This window comes from Adiantum capillus-veneris, chromosome 15, assembly GCF_014529385.1.
Source record: "Adiantum capillus-veneris isolate H3 chromosome 15, ASM1452938v2, whole genome shotgun sequence".
NCBI classification, from domain to species: domain Eukaryota; kingdom Viridiplantae; phylum Streptophyta; class Polypodiopsida; order Polypodiales; family Pteridaceae; genus Adiantum; species Adiantum capillus-veneris.
In genome coordinates, this window is record NC_140945.1 from 41565415 (window position 1) to 41588060 (window position 22646).

Below are 22646 nucleotides of genomic sequence, written 5' to 3' on the forward strand. Positions count from 1 at the left end.
AGATTCTATGGCACTAGGGCCATATGATCCCAAAAGGAACATTTGGCCCTAGGGCCATAGGATCAAAGGATGCCCTATATCTCATCTTAATTCCTTGTGTCCATAGGGTGCCAATGTACAATCTCAAAGGCCATAGGATTCCATAAGTTCCATTTGGAGATCCTATGGCCCTAGGGCCATAGGATCACAAGGTGTCCTATCTCCCATCTGGAGACCTTTGTGGCCTAAGTGCCATAGGGTCAAAGGTGCCCTATGTTCCATCTAGAGACCTTGTGGCCCAAAGGGTGATAGGTAGTAGGAATGTACAATCTCAAGGGCCATAGGGTTCCCTATGTTCCTTTTGGAGATCCTATGGCATTAGATCCATAGGATCTCCAAAAGGAACATAGGAACCTAGGGCCATAGGATCAAAGGGTGCTATATGTCCCATCTTCAGAACTTGTGGCCCAAGGGCCATAGGGTAGGATTGTACAATCTAAAGGCCATAGGGTTCTCTAGGTTCTTATGAAGATCCCCTAGGGCCATAAGATCTCCAAAGGAACATATGGCCCTACTACCATAGGATCACAGGGGTTTTAGGGTGTCCCATCCTACAGACTTGTGGCGCAAGGGCCATAGGGTAGGAATGTACAATTCCTAGGTCCATAGGGTTTTTGTATGTTTCCTTCTAGAGATCCTATGGCTGTAGGGCCATAACATCTCCAAAACGAACAATGGGAACCTAGAGCCATAGAATCAAAGGGTGCCTCAATGTCCCATATGGAACCTTGTGGCCTAAGGTCCATAGGGTGGGAATGTAACAATCTCAAGGGCCATAGGATTCCCTCTGTTCCTTTTGGAGATCCTATGGCACTAGGGCCATAGGATCCCCAAAAGAAACATAAGGAACCTAGGGCCATAGGATCAAAGGGTTCCATATGTCCCATCTACAGACCTTGTGGCCCAAGGGCCATAGGGTAGGAATGTACAATCTTAAGGGCCATAGGGTTCCATATGTTTCTTTTGAAGATCCTATGGCCCTAGGCTCATAGGATCTCCAAAACGAACATATGGCCCTAGGCCATAGGATCACAGGGTTCCTTGTGTCCCATCTAGAGAGCTTATGTCCGAAGGGCCATAGCGTGGCACTGTACAATCTCAAAGGCCATAGAATTCTCTATTTTACTTATGGGGATCGTATGGCACTAAGGCCATAGGATCTCTAAAAGGAACATAAGGAACCTAGGGCCATAGGATCAAAGAATGCCCTATGTCCCATCTACAGACCTTGTGGCCCAAGGGCCATAGGGTGGGAATGTACAATCTCAAGGGCCATATGGTTCCCTATGTTCCTTTTGGATATCCAATGGCCCTAGGGCCATAGGATCACCAAATCAAACATAAGGAACCTAGGGCTCTAGGATCAAAGAATGCCCTATGTCCCATCTAGAGACCTTGTGGCCCAAGGGCCATAGGGTGGGAATGTACAATCTCAAGGGCCATATGGTTCCCTATGTTACTTTTGGAGATCCAATGACCATAAGATCTCCAAAACAAACATAAGAAATCTATGGACATAGGATCAAAGGGTGCATTATGTCCCATATAGAGACCTTGTGGCCCAAGGGCCATAGGGAGGTAAGGTAAAATCTCAAGGGCCATATTGGTCCCTATGTTCCTTTTCGAGATCTTATGGCCCTAGGGCCATAGGATCACAGGGTGCCTTGTGTCCCATCTAGAGAGCTTATGGCCCAAGTGCCATAGGGTGACACTGTACAATCTCACCCGCCATATGGTTCTCTATGTTTCTTATGGGGATCCTATAGCCCTAGGGCAATAAGATCTCCAAAAGGAACATAAGGAACCTAGGTCCATAGGATCAAAAAATTCCCTATGTCTCATCTATAGACCTTGTGGCCCAAGGGCCATAGGATGGGAATGTACAATCTCAAGGGACATATGGTTCCCTATGTTCCTTTTGGAGATCCAATGGCCCTAGGCCCATAGGATCTCCAAAACAAACATAAGGAACCTATGTCCAGAGGATCAAAGGGTGCCTTACGTCCCATCTAGAAACCTTGTTGCCCAAGGGCCATAAGGGGGAAAGGTACAATCTCAAGGGCGATATTGTTCTCTATGTTCCTTTTCGAGATCTTATGGACCTAGGGCCATAGGATCACAGGGTCGCTTGTGTCCCATCTAAAGATATTATGGCCCAAGGGCCATAGGGTGACAGTGTACAATCTCAAGGTCCATATGGATCTCTATGTTCCTTATGGGGATCCTATGGCCCTAGGGCCATATGATCTCCAAAAGAACCTAGGTCCATAGGATCAAATAATGCTCTATGTCCCACCTATAGTCCTTGTGTCCCAAGGACCATAGGGTGGGAATGTACAATCTCAAGGGCCATATGGTTCCCTATGTTCCTTTTGGCGACCCAATGGCCCTAGGTTCCCAAGGGCCACAGGGTGGGAATGTACAATCTCAAGGGCCTCTATGTTCCTTATGCGGATCCTATGGCCCTAGGGCCATATGATCTCCAAAAGGAACATAAGGAACCTAGGTCCATAGGATGAAAGAGTGCCCTATGTCCCATCGACAGACCTTGTCGCCCAAAGACCATAGGGTAAGAATGTACAATCTCAAGGGACATATGGTTCCCTATGTTCCTTTTGGAGATCAAATGGCCCTAAGGCCATAGGATCTCCAAAACAAACATAAGGAACCTACGGCCATATTGTTCCCTATGTTCCTTTTCGAGATCTTATGGCCCTAGGGCCATAGGATCACAGGGTGCCTTGTTCCTTATGGGGATCCTATGGCCCTAGGTTCCCAAGGGCCATAGGGTGGGAATGTACAATCTCAAGGGCCTCTATGTTCCTTATGGGGATCCTATGGCCCTAGGGCCATAGGATCTCCAAAAGGAACATAAGTAACCTAGGTGCATAGGATGAAAGAATGCCCTATGTCCCATCTACAGACCTTGTGGCCCAAGGTCCATAGGGTGGGAATGTACAATCTCAAAGGACATATGGTTCCCTATGTTCCTTTTGGCGATCCAATGGCCCTATGGCCATCGGATCTCCAAAACAAAAATAAGGAACCTATGGCGAGAGGATCAAAGGCTGCATTATGTCACAACTAGACACCTTGTGGCCCAAGGGACATAGGGGGGAAAGGTACAAGCTCAAGGGTCATATTCTTCCCTATGTTCGTTTTCGAGATATTATGGCCCTAGGGCCATAGGGTCACAGGGTGCCTTGTGTCCCATCTAGAGAGCTTATGGCCCAAGGTCGATAGGGTGGCACTGTACAATCTCAGAGGACATAGGGTTCTCTATGTTCCTTATGGGGATCCTATGGAACTAGGGCCATAGGATCTTCAAAAGGAACATAAGAAACCTAGGGATAAGATCAAAGAATGCCCTATGTCACATCTAGAGACCTTGTGGCCCAATGGCCATAGGGTGGGAATGTACAATCTCAAGCTCCATATTGTTCCCAATGTTCCTTTTGGAGATCCAATGGCCCTAGGGCCATCAGATCTACGAAACAAACATAAGGAACCTATGGCCATAGGATCAAAGGGTGCCTTATGTCCAATCTAGAGACCTTTTGTCCCAAGGGCCATAGGGAGGAAAGGTAAAATCTCAAGGGCCATATTGTTACCTATGTTGCTTTTCGAGATCTTATGGCCCTAGGGCCATAGGATCACAGGGTTCCTTGTGTCCAATATAGAGAGCTTATGGCCGAAGGGCCATAGGGTGACACTATACAATCTTAAGGGCCATATGGTTCTCTATGCTCCTTATGGGGATCCTATGGTCCTAGGGCCATAGGTTCTCCAAAAGGAACATAAAGAACCTAGGTCCATAGGATCAAAGAATGCCCTATGTCCCATGTACAAACCTTGTGGCCCAAGGGCCATAGGGTGGAAATGTACAATCTCAAGGGACATATGGTTCCCTATGTTCTTTTTGGAGATCCAATGGCCCTAGGGCCATAGGATCTCCAAAACAAACATAAGGAACCTATGGCCATAGGATCAAAGGGTGCCTTATGTCCCATATAGAGACTTTGTGGCCCAAGGGCCATAGAGGGGAAAGGTAAAATCTCAAGGGCCATATTATTCCCTATGTTCCTTTTCGAGATCTCATGGCCCTAGGGCCATAGGATTATAGGGTTCCTTGTGTCTCATCTAGAGAGCTTATGGCCCTAGGGCCATAGGGTGACACTATACAATCTTAAGGGCCATATGGTTCTCTATGTTCCTTATGGGGATCCTATGGCCCTAGGGCCATAGGATCTCCAAAAGGAACATAAGGAACCTAGGTCCATAGGATCAAAGAATGCCCTATGTCCCATGTACAAACCTTGTGGCCCAAGGGCCATAGGGTGGAAATGTACAATCTCAAGGACATATGGTTCCCTATGTTTCTTTTGGAGATCCAATGGCCCTAGGGCCATAGGATCCCCAAAAGAAAATTAAGGAACCTATGGCCAGAGAATCAAATGGTGCCTTATGTTCCATCTAGAGACCTTGTTGCCCAAGGGCCATAGGGGGGAAGGGTACAATCTCAAGGGCCATATTGTTCCCTATGTTCCTTTTTGAGATCTTATGACCCTAACGCCATAGGATCACAGAGTGCCTTGTGTCCGATCTAGAGAGCTTATGGCCCAATGGCCATAGGGTGGCACTGTACAATCTCATAGGCCATAGGGTTCTCTATGTTCCTTGTGGGGATCCTATGGCCCTAGGGCCATAGGATCTTGAAAATGAACATAACGAACCTAGGGCCATAGGATCAAAGAATGCCCTATGTCCCATCTACAGACCTTGTGGCCCAAGGTCCATAGCGTGCGAATGTACAATCTCAAGGGCCATATGGTTCCCTATGTTCCTTTTGGAGATCCAATGGCCCTAGTGCCATAGGATCTCCAAAACAAACATATGGAACCTATGGCTAGAGGATCTAAGGGTGCCTTATGTCCCATCTAGAGACCTTGTGGCCCAAGGGCCATAGGGGGGAAAGGTAAAATCTCAAGGGCCATATTCTTCCCTATGTTCCTTTTTGAGATCTTATGGCCCTAGGGCTATAGGATCACAGGGCGCCTTGTGTCCCATCTAGAGAGCTTATGGCCCAAGGGCCATAGGGTGACACTGTACAATTTCAAGGGCCATATGGTTCTCTATGTTCCTTATGGGGATCGTATGGCCCTAGAGACATAGGATCTCCAAAAGGAACATAAGGAACCTAGGTCCATAGGATCAAAGAATGTCCTATGTCCCATGTACAGACCTTTTGGCCCAAGGGCCATAGGGTGGAAATGTACAATCTCAAGGGCCATATGGTTCCCTATGTTCCTTTTGGAGATCCAATGGCCCTAGGGCCATAGGATCTCCAAAACAAACATAAGGAACCTATGGCCATAGGATCAAAGGGTGCCTTATGTCCCATCTGGAGACCTTGTGGCCCAAGGGCCATAGGGGGGAAATGTATAATCTCAAGGGCCATATTGTTCCCTATGTTCCTTTTCAAGATCTTTTGGCCCTAGGGCCATAGAATCATAGGGTCCTTGTGTCCCATCTAGAGAGCTGATGGCCGAAGGGCCATAGGATGGCAATGTACAATCTCAAAGGCTGTAGGGTTCTATAGGTTCCTTATGGGGATCCTATGGCACTAGGGACATAGGATCTCCAAAAGGAACATAAGAAACCTAGAGCCATAGGATGAAAGAATGCCCTATGTCCCATGTATAGACCTTGTGGCCCAAGGGCCATAGGGTGGGAATGTACAATCTCAAGGGCCATATGGTTCCCTATGTTCCTTCTAGAGATCCAATTGCCCTAGGGCCATAGGATCTCTAAAACAAACATAAGGAACCTATGGCCAGAGGATCACAGGGTGACTTATGTCCCATCTAGAGACCTTGTGGCCCAAGGGCCATAGGGAGGAAAGGTACAATCTCAAGGGCCACATTGTTCCCTATGTTCGTTTCTAAGATCGTATGGCCCTAGGGCCGTAGGATCACAGGGTGCATTGTGTCCCATCTAGAGAGCTTATGGCCCAAGGGCCATAGGGTGGCACTATACAATCTCATAGGCCATAGGGTTCTCGATATTCCTTGTGGGGATCCTATGGCCCTAGGGCCATAGGATCTTGAAAAGGAACATAACGAACCTAGGGCCATAGGATCAAACAATGCCCTATGTCCCATCTACAGACCTTGTGGCCCAAGGGCCATAGGGGGGGAATGTACAATCTCAAGGGCCATATGGTTCCCTATGTTCCTTTTGGAGATCCAATCGCCCTTGGGCCATAGGATCCCGAGAAGGAACATAAGGAACCTCTTGCCATAGGATCAAAGAACGCCCTATGTCCCATCTAGAGACCTTTTGGCCCAAGGGCCATAGGGTGGGAATATACAATCTCAAGGGCAATATGGTTTTATATGTTCCTTTTGGAGATCCAATCGCCCTAGGTCCATAGGATTAAAGAATGCCCTATGTCCCATCTAGAGACCTTGTGGCCCAAGGGCCATACGATGGGAATGTACAATCTCAAGGGCCATATGGTTCTCTATCTTCCTTATGGGGATCCTTTGGCCCTAGGGCCATAGGATCTTCAAAAGGAACATAAGGAACCTATTGCCATAGGATCAAAGGGTGCCTTATGTTTCACATAGGGGGGAAAGGTAAAATCTCAAGGGCCATATTGTTCCGTATGTTCCTTTTGGTGATCTTATGGCCCTAGTGGCATAGGATCACAGGGTGCCTTCTGTCCAATCTAGAGAGCTTATTGCCCAAGGGCCATAGGGTGGCATTGAACAATCTCAAAGGCCATAGGGTTCTCTATGTTCCTTATGGGGATCCTATGGCACTAGGTCCATAGGATCTCCAAAAGAAACATAAGGAACCTAGGGCCATAGGATCAAAGAATGCCCTATGTCCCATCTATAGACCTTGTGGTGCAAGGGCCATAGGGTGGGAATGTAGATTCTCAAGGGCCATATGGTTCCTTATGTTCCTTTTGGAGATCCAATCTCCCTAGGGCCATGCGCCCTAGGGCCATAGGATCTCTAAAATAAACATAAGGAACCTATGGCCATAGGATCAAAGGGTGCCTTATGTCCCATCTAGAGACCTTGTGGCCCAAGGGCGATAGGGAGGAAATATACAATCTCAAGCTCCATATTGTTCCCTATGTTCCTTTTTGAGATATTTTGGCCCTACGGCCATAGGATCACATGCTGCCTTGTCTCCCATCTAGAGAGCTTATGTCCCAAGGGGCATAGGGTGGCACTGTACAATCTCAAAGGCCATAGGGTTATCTATGTTCCTTATGGGGATCCTATGGCACTAGGGACGTAGGATCTCCAAAAGGAACGTAAGGAACCTAGGGCCATAGGATCAAAGAATGCCCTATGTCCCATCTAGAGACCTAGTGGCCCAATGGCCATAGGGTGGGAATGTACAATCTCAATGGCCATATGGTTCCCTATGTTCCTTTTGGAGATCCAATGGCCCTAGGGCCATAGGATCTCCAAAACAAACATAAGGAACCTATGGCCATAGGATCAAAGGGTGACTTATGTCCCATCTAAAGACCTTGTGGCCCAAGGGCCATAGGTGGGAAATGTACAATCTCAAGGGCTATATTGTTCCCTATGTTCCTTTTCGAGATCTTATGGCCCTAGGGCCATAGGATCACAGGGTGCCTTGTGTCCAATATAGAGAGCTTATGGCCCAAGGGCCATAGGGTGACATTGTACAATCTCAAAGGCCATAGGGTTCTCTATGTTCCTTGTGGGGATCCTATGGCCCTGGGGCCATAGGATCTCCAAAAGGAAGATAAGGAACCTAGGGCCATAGGATAAAAGAATGCTCTATTTCCCATCTAGAGACCTTGTGGCCCAAGGGCCATAGGGTGGGAATGTACAATCCCAAGGGCCATATGTTCCCCTATGTTTCTTTTGGAAATCCAATGGCTCTACTGCCATAGGATCACAGGGTGCCCTATCTCCCATTTAGAGATCTTATGGGCTAAGGGCCATAGGGGGGAAATGTACAATCTCAAGGGCTATATTGTTCTCTATGTTCCTTTTCGAGATCTTATGGCCCTAGGGCCATAGGATCACAAGGTGCCTTGTGTCCAATATAGAGAGCTTATGGCCCAAGGGCCATAGGGTGGCCTTGTACAATCTCAAAGGCCATAAGGTTCTCTATGTTCCTTATGGGATCTTATGGCCCTAGGGCCATAGGATCTCCAAAAGGAACATAAGGAAACTAAGGCCATAGGATCAAAGAATGCCCTATTTCCATCTAAAGACCTTGTGGCCCAAGGGCCGTAGGGTGGGAATGTACAATCTCAAGGGCCATATGTTTCCCTATGTTCCTTTTGGAAATCCAATGGCTCTACTGCCATAGGATCATAGGGTGCCCTATGTACCATCTAGATATCTTATGGGCTAAGGGCCATAGGGTGGCAATGTACAATCTCAAAGGCCATAGGGTTCTCCGTGTTCCTTATGGGAATCCTATGGAACTAGGGCCATAGGATCTCCAAAAGGAACATAAGGAGCATAGGGCCATAGGATCAAAGTGTGCCTTATGTCCCATCTGAAGACCTTGTGGCCCAAGGGCCATAGGGTGGGAAGGTACAATCTCAAGGGACATATTGTTCCTTATGTTCCTTTTCGATATCCTATGGCACTAGATCCATAGGATCTCCAAAAGGAACATAAGGAACCTAGAGCCATAGGATCAAAGGATGCTATATGTCCCATCTTGAGACCTTGTGGCCCAAGACCATAGGTTAGGAATAAACAATATCAAGGGCCATAGGTTTCCGTATGTTCCTTATAAAGATCCTATGGCCCTACTGCCATAGGATCACAGGGTGCCCTATGTCCCATCTAGAGATCTATAGGGCCATAGAGTTCCCTATGTTCCGTTTGGAGATCCTATGGCCCTAGGGCCATAAGGGCTTCCATGTTGCCCGTTAATGTGCACCATGGGGTTCCCTATGTTTGTTTTTGTTATGGCCACCCTTGGGCCCTAGGATGCCCTCAAGTATGATGTGAGACCCTATAGACTTAGGGTCACAGGGTGCCCTATGTTCCTTTTGAAGACCCTGTGGCCCAAGGGCCATAGGGTGCCAATGTACAATCTCAAGGTCCATAGGGTTCCATAAGCTCCTTTTGGAGATCCTATGGCCCTAGGGCCATAGGATCACAAGGTGTCATAAGTCCCATCTGGAGACCTTGTGGCCTAAGGGCCATAGGGTGGAAATGTACAATGTTCAGAGATCAAGCATGGATAGATAATGTGAGGTAGTTTTCTATTTGACCAGTAGCATTCAATATAGAGACTCTACTTGGGCACCTAGGCCAACCATGTAGCACTAGAGCCATTTATAACAAAGTAATGTTATGCTGTTAAGTTTACATAAACTTGGCTCGATCATATTCAAATCGAACATAAATACAAATAATGTTATATTGTTATGTTTTCAGAGATATGGCTCAATCCTCTTCAAAGAAAAGAATGCCAAAGTCAGTTGATGCAACAGGCTCCACTCCAAGCCCATGGTATCTAGATTTTCACTTACCAAGTGGTAAATCTGATGAGAGAGTCCACTTGTTCTTTAGAGATAAAGAACAATCGCCCTTCAAAGATTGTGGAATTGTCAAGGAGATAAATAAAGATTGCTCAGATCTTGACATGTCCCCATGTCTTGGTGTGAAAGTACAAAACGGTGATTGTTACTTGCTAGAGCCCATGTGGCCTTTGCTTGGGAGTTGTTGAAAGATAGCAGTGATGGAGAGACAATGATAAAGGCAGGGTGGATAGAAATCAGAGAAGATACTCTTAGCGAGAATCTCATGGACATGTTTACTGAAGGCTTCAAGAAAGTTATTCAGTATTTAGCCAGCTTGAAGGCACAGAATAGTAAGAAGCGAAAAAATGAAGGTACAAGTCAAGTTAATCAGATGAAGACTTTAAAGGAGAGTGAGACGCCCTCAGTCAGAAATAGCACCGAAAATGTGGAGCAAGAAAGTCTTTCACTTGTACCTCTAGAGGCTCCACGTAGGGATGAAGCTAGCTTAGCTGAACCTCCTTTAATAACTCCTTCAATAGCAGTAATTGCAGATTCAGCCTCAGTGAAGGTGCTAGCCTCAATTGTTCAGCCGGAAGAAAAAGATCTTGATAAGGATGTTAAGAAGACTTTCAAGATTGGGCTAGATGGGTACATTGGAATAGAGCACTACTTCAAGTTTGGGGTGCAGTTTACACAACTCATCTCTGTTGACCAATGCAATCTTGCACCTGATCACTTCAAATGTAGGCCATTTTCAGGTGTGTATGTAAAGTTCCTTTTGAGACAATTTGCAAAGCATTCTAGACCAGTCTCCAATGTAGCTGACCTTATGCCATATGATCCCATAAAAAAGGAGCCTCTAAAGGCTAATGAAGTACATGTAGACAAGCTGGCAACATACCACTACTGGATTCTTTCTGGTCAACACTCCATAATAGTAGCTAGAGCATTTTTTCGCAACAAGAGCACAAAGTATGCTTCAAGGAGAGAGTTCTACAAATACAGAACTGCAAGGATTGTTGTAGATGCCCCTAAAGAGATTGTAGTGTGAATCTCCAAAATGGAGAACATAGAGACACAGACAACAATGAAAACCCAACCTTATGTGGAGGTCTTGAAGCATGGGCGTGGACAGTGGCTAGCATATTCTTTTCCAAAAAAACCAAAGGCAGGTGTTCCCCATGGTCATGAGAGTCGAAAAGATTGGGATGCAAGTTCTATTTCTTGTTTCTAATTTTCTTAATCTGCAGTTGTAGATAAAACCTTATTACTTTTTGTTTCTTGTAGGCCTTTGTGATTGTGGCAAACATCACATTTAACCATAGCTCATTTGCGAATAGAGAAGCCCACATGGTAATGTATCCAGAAGACATCTATGAGGAGTGGATAAACATCCTAGAGAACCATCAAGCCTCATTTGCACGTGGATGCCAACCAAGTATAACTACTTTTAGATGCTTACGAGGCTTAGAAGATAACGATGTTAAGCTATTACAACAGGAGCTCAAAGAAGAAAAGATTTGCTTGGTGAAGCAACCACATCAACCGGACATGATCGACATCTCTGCACGTGCAACAAACATAAAACAAACGAAGGTGTTTTTGGCTGAGATGTTCAAGTTATTCAAAGATCTTGATCCAGTAGAAGCCATTACTTCATGGGAGGAATGTAGATCTCATTATAACATTACAGATGAGATCTACAAATCTCTCTTTATTAGTTGCACCCAATGGCTACATCTTAGGCTTCAAAAAACAAAGGAGACCCCAGTAATTCCAGAAGTTACCAAGGGATATGTGCAATGGATCATTGCACAAAAGAATGGTTCATCTAGAATACAATTCAACTTGCCATGGACCATAAAGTGCGTGGGGAAGAATCTAGAAGGCATTGAGTTTCTCCAAGGTGAGAATAATTCTACAGTGCGTGTTAGTGTATGTATCATAGACACAACACACAAGGGCACTATATCTAGTGGTTGGAGTACTGCTCAATTTGGAAAGGTTATTGATGGAGTTTGTAGGATAGCACATCAACCATCAGAATTTGTTATTGTTGGTCTAGTCAAGTACCAACATGCTGCTTCTCTTGAGAAGGCAATCTCTGAAAAAGCAAAATGGTATGAGTTGTATGCTTTGCCTCTTGGCTCTTTAATAGCATCAGGGACCGTCCAACCCACTGTTCTTCGTGAAGTAATTTTTGGAGTTTGGGCTTTCTTTAGTCAAGAAGAGAAATTTGCCAATCACTCTAGTCTCAGAGAGTTTCTCTTTCAACCAATGTCTACTCTAGGCATTGTCGACAATCAAGAGTTTGATGCTATGACTACCGCCAAAGCTTTTTTTGTTCGGCGCGCCATCAAGTGTATTTGTCTCAAAGAGGATGATAAGGTAGTGGACATATTTTCACTTGGTTACGGGACCAAAGAGGCACTTCTACAACAACGAAAGGTGGTCTCAGTTGCTTGTACCAATGAGCAAATGACTGAGCTAGAAGCTCTTTGCCATTCTACAATAGATGAAGATGACGAGCTTAAAAGGTGGGCAGGTTTGGTCTCTACTCCACAAAATGATAATGGCAAGGACTCAGAGAATGAAGAAATCGATGAGCCATTAGATGTTGAGGCTGATGCCATTCTAGAGCTTCTACAGGAAACAGGTTAAGCTAGCCAAAATTTCAATTCTTTCATGATCTTTAGAACATTGGTATTTGGTTTGGTGTTTTTCTTTGACTTTGTAATCTTGAACATTGATTTTGAAATCTTAAACATTGGTCTGATTTTATTTCACAAAACAATTGTGTATGCTTATGATTTAAAGTATTTTCTAATGAGATGATTTGAATTGAAGTGTGCAAATATTTCATGAACAAATGGTGCCAAAGAGCAAAGAGCACCTTTTAACCATGTGCCCATAAGATATGTATGCTTGGTAATTAAAGTATCTTCAAAATAGATGAATCAAATATAACCACAAAATATGAAGATGTGAAAGTTTTCTAAATCTTTCTATCAAAGTTTTGAGTAGCATGTGAGTTTGATGTGCCAAATGTTTAGTTTTCATATTTAAAGATTTCTTTTTATTTTGTAACTTGAGTTTATTTTTGATGTTAAGGACAATGTACATTGTCATAAGGCCAAAAGTTGATTTATAAACACAAGAAAATTTTCACTTTATGGTATCAACACCCTATGACCGTAAGCCATAGGTTGAATCAAATATATTTACACTTGAACAGATGATGGAACAATATTTTGTAATGTTCTATCATTATGTACTTTGTGATAAATCTTATGTTTTCAAATAGATTGACACTTGAAAAGATCATGGAACAAGGGTTTGTAATGTTTTGTCATGATGTACTAATGGATCCATACTAGAACCCTACGGCCTTAGGGCCATAGGGCTCCTTTTTAATGTAAGGATGCAATAGGATGAGATTATGACCATGGGGCCAAAAAATACAAGTAGAGAGCCATTATGTCATCTTTGTATGTAGCACACACAGATCTTGTATCTAGTACGTAGCACAACTAGACCACCTTATGGCCTTAGGGACATAGGGTTCCTTATTGACGTATAAGTGCAAAATTGATGAGCATATTGTTCTTAGATGAAAAATAGAGCACTTACAATTTAGGTTTATAAGCCCTTGAGAAAATTGTATCAATTTAGGTTTATAAGACCTTGATAAAATTGTATCAATTTAGGTTTATGGAAATTGTATGTAGCATTTATAGAATTTAGAGAAACCCATGAATCTAAAGTTTAGGGTCATAGGGTAGTGTGACCATTGGGTGCAAAGTATATGGTTCCCATGACACCCTATGGCCTCAAGACCATAGGGTTATGACTCTATGAAACAATAAAATATCCTAAATAGGAGTGTCAAATATTTTATGTTATAGCTTAACTAAGAGGCTTAGACTTTTTTCAAAGTTGTAAAAAAAGAGATCCAAAGTGTCTTGCTAGTGACCTTAAGGGTAATAAATGTAGACCACACTTTGTAAGTAGCTTGTAGAAAAACAAAAAACAAATTATGGCCTTAGGATCATAGGGATCATACACCACAAAAAGTAAGGTGAAAATCCCTGGCTCTTGTTTGTAGTACACAAAGCAATATGACCACCCTATGGCCTTAAGGTCCATAGGGTTTCTTGTAATCATAAACAACACCCTATGGCCATAGGGCCATAGGGATCCTTGTTAACATTAAGATCAAATATGGCCCAATGGTGCTAGTACTTAGGCAAAAAGGAGACGAGTCTATGGTCTTTAGCTTCAAAATATAGCACCTTATGATCATAGAATTTATACATAACACCTAAGCAACCTTCTGTACACCTAATGGCCTAAGATCCATTAAGTGTACTTTGTAGGTAGTACATAATGCTCTTGTAGGCCACTTTGGTGACCTTAGGCTGTTAATACAAATATGCAATATAATGATCCTATGGTTCAATGTCTCAAAATAGAACACCTTTTGGACATGAGGTACATGTATGTAGTACATAATACTTTTGTAGGGCCATAGAGATCTTCACTAACAAAGAGAGGACCGTATGGCCCTAGGACCTAAGGGTGGCTTTTTAGAGGTGAGTCAATAGTTTTTGGTATAAATTTGAGCACCGTATGGTCATAAATTTGATCACCGTATTGCTTAGAGTTTTTTTGAATCGTTAAAAAAGGGATCCAAAGTGTATTGCTAGTGAGCTTTTGATTATAAGGTGATAATTGTGGACCACACTTTGTAAGTAGCTTGTAGAAGAACATATAGCAAATTATGGCATCATGATCACAGGGTCATACACCACAAAAACCAAGTGGAAATCCCTAAGCTCTTGTTTGCAGTACATAAAGCAACATGACCACCCTATGGCCATGGGGCCATAGGATTCCTTGTAGAAAAATTATGTCCTCATGATCACAGGGGTCATACACCACAAAAACCAAGTGTAAATACCTAAGCTCTTGTTTGCAATACATAAAGCAACATGACCACCCTATGGCCTTGGGGCAATAGGGTTCCTTGTAGAAAAATTATGGCCTCATGATCACAAGGGTCATACACCACAAAAACCAAGTGGAAATCCCTAAGGTCTTGTTTGCAGTATATAAAGCAACATGACCACCCTATGGCCTTGGGGCCATAGGGTTCCTTGTAGACATAAATAGCACCATATGGCCTTAGAACCGTAAGGCTCATTTTCAATATGAAGATCATCCATGGACCTATGATGTTTGTACAAAGAAGCTATACATAGTACATAGGCTACCTTATTTACACCTAATGGCTTAAGAGCCATTAGGTGACCATGTAGGTAGTACATAATGTACTTTTATGTCAATTTGGTGGCCATAGGAATTGTATTGAGCATAGAAATCACCTTGTGGCACTAGGGTCATAGGTGCCAATACAAATGTGTAATGTAATGATCATATGGTCCCAATGACCCAAAATAGAACACCTGATGGACGTGAGGTACATGTATGTAGTACAAAATACTCGTGTAGATCCATAGAATTCTTCACTAACAAAGAGAGGTTGGTATAGCACAAGGACTAAAGATACCTCCATAGAGGTGCAAAAAATATAGAGGTGCAAAAAATATAAGTCTATAGTCCCAATGTGTGAAATGGAGCACTTTATATTCATGAAACTATAAACTGTCAATATAGAGGGCACCATATGATTATAGGGCCATAAGATTATTGACCAACATATAGAGCACCCTATGGCCCTAGGGCCATAGGGTGGTAGTATAGAGCAATTAAGTGAACTTTGCATATAGTATATAAAGCATTGTAATTTAATTCTCATGTATATGTCATTTGGATACTCAATCTTTTTTCTAAGTGCTTGATTATAGAAATTCATCACATTTGTAAGTATTTTCAAAGCTAAAAGTAGGTGTTGTTTAAACTTTCAGGTCATCAACAAGATATTGCAATTGAGGATGTTTCATGTGAGGTCATCGGTACAGAAGATGTTCAAGCTATTGAAACTGTTGAAAAAGATCCTCTCAATCCCCATTTAAACCAAAATGTCCATAAATATGATGACAAAGAGATCCAAGCTTCCGAAGGTCAACCAACGACAATTCTCCCATGATATCGAGATTGTTGTTTCTCTTTGATTTTGTAAATATTGACCAACAATATTGTTTTTTTTTTTAAACTATTTTGCACGCTTGTGAGTTTTAATGTTTTCAAATTAGATGAATTAAATTTAAGTGTGTAAATATCATGTCATGAACATATGGTGGCAAAGAGCACCCATTATCTATGTGACCATAAGAGTGTATACTTGTGAGCTTGAGTATTTTCAAAATAAATTAATTTAATTTAAGTGGAAAATTTATACATAGACATGAGGTTACAAAGGTCATCCTTTAGCTTTGTGATCAAATGATGTATGATGTAAAACTTTAAAGCTATGTGGTTATTGATATATTATGTAATGATTTTAAGCTATGTGATGCTATGAGGTTTATTGTCACACATATGACATTGTACCACTTAAGGCTAGGGGTCTTGTCAAAGCATCCTATGATCTTAGGGTCAGAGGTTTTTCATTGTTGAAGACAAATTTCATGGTTGTAACATCATATCATTCTTTGTAGACATGCAACCTTATGGCCCTAAGGCCATAGGGTGGAAATTGTATGCATCCTCTAAAATATTTAAAAAAATCTATGACTAGTGACCTCATGGTCAAAGGTTCTAATTGTAGGCCACACTTTGTAAGTAGTAGCTTGTAAAAGAGCATATAACAAATTACGGTCTTAAGATCAAAAGGTTCATACACCATAAAAACCAAGGTAAAAATCCCTCCGCTCTTGTATATGTAGTAGTGAAGCAACATGACCACCCTATGGCCTTAGGACCATAGGGTTCCTTGTTATCATAAATAGCACCTTATAGCCTTAGGGCCATAGGCTACCTTGTAATGCAAAGATGATCCCAAATCCCTAATGTGCTAGTACATAGGTAAAAAGAAGATGAATCTATTGTCCTTAGCTTCAAAAGAGAGCACCTTATGGTCATTGAAGCTCTACATAACTACCTTATGTACACCTAGTCCCATAAATTTCACTATGTGTACTATATAGGTAATGCTCTCATTGGCCACATTAGTGATCATGGGTTTCTTAGTTAGAAAAGAAAGCACCTTGTGGCCCTAGGGCCATAGGGTGCCAATATAGATGTGCAATATAATGTTCCAATGGTTTGAATGACTCAAAATAGAGCACCTTATGGACAAATGGCCATAAGGTTCCTCACTAACATATGGCTCCACACAAATATACAGAGGACTGCATGGCCATAGGGATAGAGGATGTCATTGTAGAGGTGCAAAAAGATGAGCCTCTAGTCATTTTGTATAACTCAACACCTTATGTCCATATAGCTAAACTTTTCATATAGAAGGCACCCTACGGTCCTAGGGCAATAGGGTGCTAGTATAGAGCCATTAAATAAACATATCATGTAGTATATAAAATATTGCAATATAGTTATGAGATATTTAATATGTAGTTTGGATACTTTATGTTTTTTTGAGCCATCAAGATTGTAGGTATTTTCAAAGCTAAAAGTGGGTGTTGTTTAAACTTGCAGCTCTTCAACAAGACTTTACAGTTAACAATGTCTCTTGTGAGGTCATTGATACAAAGGATGCTCCAGCTATTGAGCCTATTGAAGAAGAATCTATCAATCCTCATTTGAACCAACAAGCTTGTAAAGAAGATGACAAAGAGATACAAGTTTTTGAAGGTCAACCACCGCAGTTGTTGGACAGAAATCTCAGCGATACAATGGAATTAGATGATGATGCAAGCTCCAAAGCATATAGAAGGACAGAAGAAGACTCTGTCAATAACATTTTAGTAGCTCAAGATTTGAGCATTAGAGTGCATGGTGATCCAAATCTTTCATCCAATGATGGACCAACGCTGACTATAATACTGAGCTTGTGTGGATTGCTTTTGAGGCGTTGTTGGTAAAAGTCCAAAAAAATGAAGAGCTTGAAGTTTAAACATGAGTATATTGTTTTACAACCAGGATGCATTGAGTTTTTAAAGAGTCTCCTAAGAATCTCCAATGTTGGCATATGGTCAACAGCTAATGATACACAGGTTATGCAAATCATCAAGATTTTAGAGAAGGAAGCTGGAGAACAATTTCCATTCTTTATGATTTGGGGGCAAAGCCAATGTCAACAATGTGTAGAGTCAAGAATCACTCACCCCGACAATCCTGGAGTAGAGGCATTTTTCAAACCTTTAGCTATTGCATCAGCAAAGTTTGGGATTGGATTTAAAAATATTGCTTCTTATAGATGATGCACCATTGAAAGGATGCATTAATCCTGCATTAAATTGTATATTTCCACCATCATTTAACATTGATGAGGAGGATAATATTCTCCTTGGAGAGCTGCTACCATATACCAAAGATCTTCCTCATGTCAACGACATTCGTACAGTTACAAGATCTTCTTTCTATGGACAAGCTCCCATAGTGCAAGGTCACGAGCTTTACAATCATGTACAAAGGTTGTTTCAGAGTGGGAGGAGCGCAATTTGGTTTGTCTACAAAAAACCTACTCTACAAGCAGGCTACCAGAAGCTCCTCGCGTTCTTGATGATGAGAGTGGTGCGTCATCTAGCAGTACTGGAATGTCCACTAGAAGTCAAGATAAGAAAAGGCTGACACTTAATCAAGAAAAAATGAGGATATTGAAAAAAATCAAATCTATATCAACCTTGAAAGGAGTTGAGTTAATTATGCTTGCTCAAAAATTGGGGTACAAAGAGCCTGTGATCAAAGCACATGAAGCCAAGAATTATATCAAACAACTCAAAAGTCAATATTGTATTAAATAGGTTCACATTTGTAGAGATGATGGAATAAAATGTTGTAATGTTATGGCATTTACAAATGATCTTTGTGTATTTAAAAACCTTTGTAAGAGTGCTTATGTTTTCAACATACATGAAGATGTGAAAGTGTTCTAAATTTTTCTATTAGAGTTATGAGTAGCACATGAGCTTGATGTGCCAAATGTTTAGTTTTTTTATTTAGAAATATTTTATAGTCTTTTATTTTGTAATTTTAGGTCATTGAGCTATTAAGAACAATGTACATGGTCATAAGGCCAAAAGTTGATTTGTAACCATAGGAAAATTTGCACTTTATTGTATTAACACCCTATGACCCTAAGGCCATAGGCTGGGTCAAATAGATTTACACTTGAAGAGAGAATGGAACAAGGTTTTGTAATGGACTGTCATTATGTACTTTGTGAGAAAGCTTATGTTTTTAAATAGATTTACACATAAAAAGATGATGAAACAAAGTTTTGTATTGTTTTTGCACTATGTACTAATGGCTCTATACTAAATCCATATGGCCTTAGGGCCATAGCGTTCCCTTTTAATGTAAGGAGTCACAAATGTGAGATTATGACCATGGGGCCACAAGATGCCAATAGAGAGCCATTCGGTCATCTTTGTATGTAGCACATACAGATCCTGTATCTAGTACACAAGGCAACTAGACCACCCTATGGCCTTAGTGCCATATGGCTCCTTGTTGACATAAAGGTGTAAAAAGATGATCATATTGTCCTTAGATACAAAATTGAGCACATACACTTTAAGTTTATAAGCCCTCAGTAAGAGAGGACATCATATGAACTTGGCCATAGGATCTTTTACTAACATAGAGAGAATCTTTTGACCTTAGGACCACAAGTTTGTAGTACAAAGTCATTAGTGCATAATGCTTTTGTATGTAATTTTACCTAAAGCAACCTAACCATCATATGGCCCTAAGGCCATAGAGTTCATTATTAACATAAAGGTGCAAAAAGATGAGCATATGGTCCTTGCTTAAGGCTACTTGACCACCCTATGGCCTTAAGGCCATATGGTTGTCTATTAGCTTAAGGGTTCAACAAGATAAGATTATGACCTTGTGGCCACAAAATTCCAATAGAGAGCCATTAGGTCATCTATGTATGTAGTACATAAGGATCTCGTATGCAATTACATAAGAAAATTTGTGACCACCATAGGGTTCAAGCCCTCAATAATAGAGAGCATCCTATGACCCTAGGGCCATAGGGTTTTCCACTTACATAGAAATCATTCTTGTAACCGAGGGCAAAAGGCTTATAAGACCACAATATTAGAGAGCATCCTATTACCCTAGGACTAAAGGATTATAGTACATAGCCATTAACACATAATGCTTATGTATGTATTAGATAAGGAAGCCTAATCACTCTATGACCCTAAGGCCATAGAGTTCTCTATTAACATGAAGGTGCCAAAAGATGAGCATATTGTCCTTACCTAAGGAAACTTGACCACCCTATGGTCTTAGGGCCATAGGGTTCCTTGTCAACTTAAGCATGCAACAAGATGTATGGAACAAGATTTTGTAATATTTTAAATCTTCTTGTATCTTGAAACCATAAGCACTCTCACCAGAGATTCCAAAGAGCATCCTATGACCCTAGGACTAAAGGGTTATAGTACATATCAATTAGTACATAATGCTTATGTATGTATTAGATAAGGCAGCCTAACCACTCTATGACCCTAAGGCCATAGGGTTCTCTATTAACATGAAGGTGCCAAAAGATGAGCATATGGTCCTTACCTAAGAAAACTTGACCACCCTATGGTCATAGGGCCATAGGGTTCCTTGTCAACTTAAGCGTGCAACAAGATGTATGGAGCAAGCTTTTGTAATATTTTGGCATCTACAAATGATCTTTGGAATCTCTTGTGAGAGTGCTTATGGTTTCAAGATACAAGAGGATTTAAAAAAATTAAAGTCTTTTTTACCATTTGATATTTTTTTATACGTTTACTAAATGTAGCTACATGAAGCCAAATTGTAAGAACCTTGCTATTTGTTTTTATGCAAAGCACCCTATGGTCTCAATGCAATAGGGCACCACCTCTATCTTCTACAAGACCTTTACCAATTGTAACTATAAGAAGCCACATGATTTTCACTCCATGACATTTGCACCCTATGAACATAAGGCCACAAGGTGGTATAATTGATTCCACAAATCACTTACTGTGTGTGGCTTGGATTTAGTACCCTATGATCCTAAGTTCAAGGAGGTTACTTCCAAGTCACAAAGTAAAAAGCAAAAGCCTCTATATTGAGAACTGCAAAGAAAAACATAAGCCTATTTGTTCACACTTAGGCTCAATTTAATGATAGCTAAAAAAGAAGGACAATTTTTTTAAGGGAAAAGAAAACCTTTTTGAGAATCTTCTGAAGTGTTTATCATTTTAAATTACCACTCCACAATTTTAATGTCAAAAGAATCCAAGGGATTTGCATCATAATGTATTAAACCCCTATGACCTTGAGGCTATAAGACAAACAAGGTGCTTTTTCTAAAATGTACCACAAAAATTGTCATGTAACATATTGGGTGCCATGTGTAGAATGTGCTCATTGTTTTATAATCACAATTTGATTATTGACTGTATGATCATACATGTTAAAATGATATTATATTTTTTGAAGGATTTCAAATCTGAAGAAAAAGAGTTTCAACATAACTTGATCTTTGTTGTACTCATCATGCATCATAAATATCATCCACCAAAACTTTTGGTGTTGTATATATTTTCAATCTTTTTATTTAATGAGAACATGCATGTTATAGCTTGAAAAGTAACAAAGATTTGAATTTGTGAGGTGCATCTTATTATGAGGATACTTTTCTTATTTAAATAGCATTATAAGTTAATGGTTTAATATTTATGGCATATTGCTATGGTTTCTTTCTTAGTAATGTTTTTTTTGGGAGTGATATAAACTACCAATTATTGTTTATAAATGTTATTGCTACAAAAATGGTGTTTGTTTAACACCATTTGTTTAACACCCTCGGACTTGGAGATACCATACTCTTTGTACTTAGTACTTTGTTTGATATAAGATCAAGACCATCAATTTTATGAAAAGAGTGGAGTACTACAAAAAGGTGTTTGTTTAACACCCTCTATCTTGAAGACACCATACTCTTTGTACTTAGTGCTTTGTTTTACAAGAGACCAGCACCTGTTGGTAATCTTTGTGTCTACAATTCATATGATTTGGCATAATCGATGTACAAAATTTTATGGTAGTCACAACAAATGGTGTTTTTAAACACGTCTTTTCCTAGAGACAACAACTCTAAGATCTTCCATTAAAGTCTTAAAACATGTATTAAGGAGTAGATATAGCATATTTGTATAGAATCTTAATCTCATGACCACAAAATTATATGGAAAGTTCTTATATTGTATTTCTATGTAAAGAAAAAATTGTACTTAAAACTATAAAGTTATATTTATGTAAGTGTCTCATATAACAACTTACGGTCACAAAAGAGATATAGTGCCATAAGTAGGATGTTATGATCTTAGGACCATAGGATACTTTAATATTACTATTTAGGTTTTCTAATTGCTAAATATTAGTTATGGTTCTATTATACAATATTAAAATGTAATTAAAACTTGATATTGTTGCAAAATTAAGACATTTTATTTCTATAAGTGTCTCATGTTACATTATAGGACACAAAATATATCAAATGGCACTATAAGTGCCATATGTATGGTCTTAGGGCCATAGGGTACTGCATAGTATTGTTAAGCTTTTCCAATTGCTAAATGTTAGTTATGGTGTAATTGGTATTTGATAGTGATGCAAAGTAAAGACTTAGTACTTTGCTATACAAGCAAATTAAGGTCATTGATATTATAAGAACATTTGATATTGGTGCAATAAACCTATATAGCTTAGTAGCCATCTTATTGGGTGTTGTTGGATACCTCTTCTTTTAAGATGCCATCTCTAAAATCCTTGATTAAAGTTTTAAAAGCATTTATTGATTGCAAATCCTTTTGCTGTAACTTACATTAGTGGTTTTATTATAGATTATTAAGTAGGAAAATAAAAATAATAGGTAGAATGTTGACATCACATCTAGACTAACGACAAATTGAGCCTTAAAAGAGTTAAATAACACAATCTT